Here is a 7500-nt window from a genome sequence, read left to right as displayed (position 1 = left end):
TGTGTGTGTTGTTGCGTGCCTGCCTGCATGCACTTGTCCATAGGATCTGAATGTAAAGGGGGGGCCAAACGGGATGGTTTTCTGCTCAAAGTGCACTGGGTTTGAGCCCATGGGAACACATGGGAACACATGGGAACACATGGGAACACTGCCATGAACTTGTTTGAATCGGAGGGCATTTAGTCTCATTTAGGAATGGTTCATGTTTCACTGAAAGGCCACAATGAACCAGAAGACAATAGCTGTGTTTCCATTACAGTTTTTCGCAAAATAATTGCGATATTTCTACAACTTCGACAATGTACAATTGCGACTTGTAGGCGTTTCCATTGAAGTTGAGCAATTCCCCGTTACCAGCAGCTGCCACAGTGATTACGCACGGGGATCTGCCCCATATCCCGTCCCCTGCATGCTCAAATCCAACCAATGGTCAATGCAAATCACAACATGAAGTTACAACGCATATAAAAGAGCCTGATTATCAATTCAAAAGAAAATGGGTGGCAACGTTGCTGGCTGCGGTGAATGCAGTGAGCGCGACAGGCAGAGGAAAAAAGGTAGCCTAACTGGTCCGATTTAGAGATGGAGGGGGGAAAAGGCTGATATGGTGCAATAATCAGAATGTTGTGTAGCCTATTATAATTATAACATTGCACCTGAAATGTGTGTAATGTATTACTCACAGTCACTGTATTCACTTCAGTCAGCAGCACCGCACGGTGTGTGCTTTTCATCCCCTCATCTCGCCGCTCAAATGTGTGCACACAGGCAGCCTGCTGTCACCATGGACCGATTTCTGCCATTAAACATTATCTATTTACCCCGGCTCCGCTTTTGCACAACACTCGTCTTTCTGCTAGGTAGAGTTGCTTCAAAGTTTTCCACTTGCTGCGGAGGTTTTGCCACGGCTTATCGAACCTTACGTACCAAACTTATTTTCCGCTCCTTTTCCAAAGGAGAAGATGGGTCACATGACGTGCAAATGCGGAAAATGTGTTTCCATTACACTTTTGCGATAAACTGCTATATCGACACGTCTGAAAAACCACCTCATGAGAGCGCAAAAACTTTTTGCGATATTTGGGAGGTTTTTCGAAATTTACGTGTTTCCATTACCCAATTTCTATTGCGATATTTAGATTTTGCGCATTTCTGAGGGTAATGGAAACACGACTAATGTCATACTCTGGTAATTGGCTGGCCAATTTGTCAAGTGAATTTCGCCATAGTGTTACCCAAAACGTTTGATGCACCTCTTAAGAAATGGGCCGATCTCTCTTGTGGGGTGAAATGAAAACAATTTGTAATATCCCTTTAATTTCCCAGACAAAACGGCACAGAAGTTATGTGATCATTTGCCACGAGTGTTTGTCTTTCTCATGATAGAGAATCAAAACCCCCTCCCTGACAAGGCTTGGGTCACCCATTATGTCAATTTAATATGATTCAACTGGTGAGAAGAAACATCCTTTGGGTGGTGTGTGTGTGTGTGTGTGTGTGTGTGTGTGTGTGTGTGTGTGTGTGTGTGTGTGTGTGTGTGTGTGTGTGCAGAGATGGGCGAAAATACATCATAAAGTATTTTGATACAAATTACAAATACTTGCTCAAAAAATGTATCACAATACAAATACAAAATACCTGTCTGAAAATGTATTTGAGATACAAATACGTATTTTGTATTTTGAAAATACATGAAAATACATTTTGTAAAAACTTATAAAGAGCTGCAACGATTAGTCAATTCATAGATGAATTGCCAAATATTAAATTAATTGCCTATTTTGATGATCTATTAATCATTTAGAGACATTTCTTTAAGGAAAATGTCCTAATTCTCTGATTTCAGCTATTCAAAAGTGAAATTTTCTGGTTTCCTTAGACAGTAAATCCTCTCTTTAGTCCTCTGTCACAGTATGTGTACTCCCTAACACACTGCAGTTCTTCCATTTTAGTTTGAGTTGTTTTTCAGTAGAACTAATTTATCCTTCAGCTCAGCTGTTAATCACCTTCTGTGAGGGCTTTTGACTTAAAGGCAGCATTTCTGCATGTTAACCTCAAGTTTTGGAACTTTGACTATGTTTAGCCATAGATATCTGACATCATAACACAATATATAAATAACTGAAATAGGTAAAAGGCATAGTAGGTCCCCTTTAAACAACTTCACATTCAGGCTGGTTAGCTCAGATGGTAGAGAACCAGACTTACAATTTAACAATCTTGGGGTTCAGGGTTCGAATCTCACCTGGAGGGAGTGTTTATTTGATAATGATATCTTTCACTTTATATTAGGGTGCGAAAAGAGTAACTAATGGACAGGTAATGATTCAGTATTCATAAACTACTGAGTATGATGCACCACTTTACAATAGGGTACACAAAAAGATTAACTAATGATTAATTAATGATTAACTAATACATTCATGCACTGACATTTTGGAATCATTAAGTAATGATTAACTACTCTATTCACGAGCTGACATTTAGTAATCATTAGGTAATGATTAACTACTCTACTCAGGAAATTAGATACTAATCATTAACTAATGACTACCTACTCATTAACTCATTCATGGCCAAAGACGTCTTTGACGTGTTATCAGGAATAGCCCTCCCAGCCAATGACGTGTTTGACGTGTTTTTGTTTTTATTAGTACAGCGCGTAGTTCAAACACTTCCCCAGCCTGTGACATGTTTTCAGGTCCCTGGCATCTAAGACAAGCCGACAACACGTGAACAAACACATACCGCAGCTGTTGTTTTGAAATTGAGCAGGAGGAAAAACAGAAAACGGATAAACGCTTCTTTGTGCAGACAGGAGAAACGCCATTGAAACGCCCCTCGGCGCGCTGCACGAGCTGGTCGCCTTCCTGTGTGCCAGCCGGGAGAAAACGGGAGAAGGTAATCCAGAGATGTGTTTGATCATCGGAGGAATGAGGAAATGATCGATCAGTTTGACGGGTAATCCAGAGGGCGGTGAGGACGTGTTGAATAGCCGAGGGAAAAACGGGAACGATCAAACAGCAGGGAGTATAGGACAGGGAGACATGGACGAGGACGGGTGGACCAGAACAAAACAAAATAAACACACGAACAGCTAACAAGGCAGAAGCGGCAGTCACAGCAGCAGACGCCAGCAGTACTCAGACCCGGAAACAACGAAGATAAAAGGGGGATTGTGTGTGTGTGTGTGTGTCTGTCTGTCTGTCTGTCTGTCTGTGTGTCTGTCTGTCTGTCTGTCTGTCTGTCTGTCTGTGTGTGTGTCTGTCTGTCTGTCTGTCTGTCTGTCTGTCTGTCTGTCTGTCTGTCTGTCTGTCTGCACACTCACTCACACTGAGTAAACTGTATTGTTGAATGTAAAAAAGGCACTTCATGTATATATATATATATATATATATATACATATATATATATATATATATATATATATATATATATATATTTTTTTGTCATTTGTGTCATAACGAATAATATTTACATGTCTGATGTCAATACAGTTCAAAATAAAAGAATTGAGAGCGAGTTCTGCCTGAGATTGTGTGCTTTACAAAAATCGCCTTTTCTCCTGTTTGTCTTCTCAGAGAGACCTTTTGGGTGAAAACAGGGTGTATATAAATGGCTATAAGTAGAGTACAGAACATGCTAAAAGCTCACTTTTTTTTCCTGGTGAACCCAGAGACGTACATCTTCATTTTGAGGTATTGCAAATCACTTTGGTGCTAATAGATAATTTACTGTGGGTCTTGAAAGATGACCAACAATTATGAAAATCTTTGGCCTGTGCTAAATATTGCCAGTCCTAAACTGGCCATGAATGAGTTAACTATGATTAACTAGTGATTGACTAATGCCAAATTTTTCATTAGCTACTCATTAACTGGCTATTAGTTAATGGTTAGTTTACTAGTAACTATAGCAGGGGTGCCCAAATTATTTCCCATGAAGGGCCAAAACTCAATCTGGGTGGAGGGCCGAGGGCCAAAATAAACGTTGTGGAATTACATTAAAATGTATTGTGTTTTATAGAAAATTAACATTCTAAATCTAAAATAACATTTCAATATAATAATCTACTTTTGTGTTTGGTAATTGTAATAATTTGCAATTGGTTATATATATTTAAAAAAAACATCTGCATTTGTGTGGAGCTTAAACATTTAATCAGTAAACATCCAGTTAAAAACAGTTGTATTTTCCACCTTTGTAATCAAGAGAGAAATTTGACTTAATTCACAACTTGAAAAATCCTCAAGGTACTTTGAAAATCAGTTTCGTAGTGGCGACGTGTATTGTACTCTTTGAAAACAGCCACTCTCTGTCTGCAAATGAGACAAACGCTGTTGAATTTACTTCGGTAAAAAATACTCGTCTTGCCACTCCGTCCTAAACTTTCTTTTGTCAGCGTGCCACTGCCGTGATGATGATCTCTCCATCTTGCTGAGCTGGTGTAAAGCCAGTGACTGGGGAGGGATCAAATATCAGAGCTCACCCCCCAACCAGGTGATTCAGCCAACCAATCAGGAGCAATCAATCCTCAGATAGCAATGCCTCACACCCGTGTGATAGAGTCGGGGAGAGAGAATACCAGCTGCACAAAATTAACGTTAATTGTAGACAGAAGAGTCCCGACATCTCCATTCAGGCGCGGACTGCATAATCGGGCACGTTGGGCAACTGCCCGGTGGCCTGGCCTGCAAAAAAAATAAAAATAAAAAATTGTTTCCCACCCCCAAATCTGTGGTGGGCCAAAAAAAAAAGAGCGCGGGCCAAACTTGGCCCGCGGGCCCCAAATTGGGCACCACTGTACTATAGTATTTGTGTACGTTATTGTAAAGTGTTACCCAACTGCTTTCTCAATCTATTCTGAATCATATCAGCTTTCAGTTTAGTTCAGTTAGTTGTTTTTCAGTACAACTTATTTCTCTATCTATTCTGAATCATATCAGGTTTCAGTTTAGTTCAGTTAGTTGTTTTTTCAACTTATTTCTCCATCTATTCATATCAGGTTTCAGTTTAGTTCACTTAGTTGTTTTTAGTACAACTAATTTCTCCATCTTTTCACATCAGGTTTCAGTTCAGTTAGTTGTTTTTCAATACACCTTATTTCTCCATCTTTTCATATCAGGTTTCAGTTCAGTTTAGTTCACTTAGTTGTTTTTAGTACAACTAATTTCTCCTATTCAAATCAGGTTTCAGTTCAGTCCAGTTAGTTGTTTTTTAGTACAAGTAATTTCTCTGTTTATTCATATCAGGTTTCAGTTTAGTTCACTTAGTTGTTTTTAGTACAACTAATTTCTCCATCTTTAGTTTAAACCTGTGTCAATGTTTACATGTGTCAATTTGAGAATAAAAAGAAAAATGTATTTTATGTATTTGAAATACACAAAATACAAGATCTGAAAGTATCTTGATACAAATTACATCTCATTTTTCTCTGCCCAGCCAAATACAAATTACAAAATACAAAAAAGTAGTTGAAATACGTATTTCAAATACAAGTATTTCAAATACTGCCCATCTCTGTGTGTGTGTGTGTGTATGTGCGCGTGTGTGCGCGTGTCTGTGCGTGTGTGTGTGTGTGTGTGTGTGTGTGTGTGTGTTATTGGGAGGGCTGGTTTTGAATTGCATTGTAATTAGTGACTCTCCCCTATAGTCTCCTTAGAGCCTATGCAAACCATATTGAAGGTAAATAGGCCTTTTGTGAAGGGACATGACGATGGAAAGCTGACCACTGGGCTCGACAAAGACAACGTTTTTACTCCGTAGACACTTGAGACTTAAGCCTTGGTGAAAACATCAACAGCACATTGATTTAAGACTATATCTTAGGTGATGTCATTATTGATTCAGAAAATATCGCTGTATAAGCACAAGTATGAATCCATGCTGAGGCTGGACTTAAAAGCTTTGGCCAGGACACAGAACTCATAGAGGACTCTGTATTGCTTCCAATGGGAAGTGAATCATGGGAACTGGAGGAACTGAAGGAACTGACTTAACACAACTCAAATCTACTTAAAGCGGGACTTACCCCCCCAGATTTCCTGCAAAACGGCTCTCCACTCGATCCGAAAACCCTGCAGGCAATATGGCCGCCCACACTCCCCTCCTTACCTGGCAGAATTCCTCCCCCATAAACTAACATATCTTGGCCAATAAGTATGTAGGCTAACATACAAAATAGAACAACCCGTAATATCTTAATTCTATGTAGAATGCAGAGGACATGTAACTGTTTAGTTAAACTTGCATTCCAGGAATATTGTGCTCTAAAGATGACTATAGTGGCTCGAGACTGTTTCGTCCTGAAACCCACACGCTTTGCGGTGGTGGTTTTAACGTAACCTATGTGGGATTCGAAGCGTAACCTATGTGGGTTTTAGCATAACCTATGTGGGATTCGAGGCGTAACCTATGTGGGGTTTGGCGTAACCTATGTGGGATTTGAAATAAGGCATCCGAGATATAAAACGTTAGGAATATAGCCACGTTATAAACAACAAACTAACGCTGGTGATCTGTATGGAAACAGTGTTACTCGAAATGGTTAAAAGTACTATCAATTTGGTCATTTAGTGGCGTTTTACTGCCATGTAACATAACTAATTTAGCCAATCAGAGTGAGGAGGCCTTCCGAGATTTGTTTCAACTTTTCAAAGAAGATGGTGGCCGAGGCGGTGAAGGAGGCTATAATTAATGCTGTGTACACCATCCCGCTGTTGTACAACGTGACTTCAAAAGATTACAAAAACAAAAACAAAACGGAGACAGCCTGGCATAATGTCGGGATGATTGTGGGATTACCAGGTCAGTATTATAGGCTGCTACAGTGCTACTGTATTTTAACATCTTAGCTGACGCTAGGTTACATCTGTCCGTTAAAACCACACATCGGACAGACATCTGTCCATTCAATAATTCTGTCCATTTTCTGACGGATCAGTGTGGCCAAGACCTAAATCTACATGGAATTCCCAATCTCCAAAATGCAATTTCTACGCAAAGCACATGAGACAAACAAGTGCAAAAAAAGGCCTACATGTAATAATGGCACTCGTGATCACCCTAATCTGTCTATCTTTGAGGGTCCACTGCTCCTTTACAACTTGAGAATACATTATTGATGATGGAGGCCTAAAGTGGGGCCCTGGATCACAGCTTTTTGTTCCAGCCAGCAGAGACAGGAGCCCAGCAGTCGACGCCCAGGTTCTCAGTGCTGGACGAGCACCACAGACTAGAGACTAGCACTAGAGACTATTAGAGACTAGCTCTATAGAGACTATAGAGACTAGCACTATAGACTTTCACATTCAGATCCCAGTGGATGTGACTGGTCGAGAGGCCTTGATCAATCGTCCTGGTACAGCACTCCTACTTGAATACTATGACAGGTGGAGGAATAGGCCAACGTAGAGCAACGCTGCCCTCTGCTGGTGAGAAGATCCATGCAGGCCAGTGGTCGCAGGCACACTGCTTTGAGAGTGGATGCAAAACACGTCA

Source organism: Poromitra crassiceps (genome assembly GCF_964638095.1).
Source record: "Poromitra crassiceps genome assembly, chromosome: 4".
Classification (NCBI taxonomy): Eukaryota; Metazoa; Chordata; class Actinopteri; order Beryciformes; family Melamphaidae; genus Poromitra; species Poromitra crassiceps.
The sequence above is the reverse complement of the archived record's forward strand: the minus strand, read 5'-3'. Positions refer to the sequence as shown.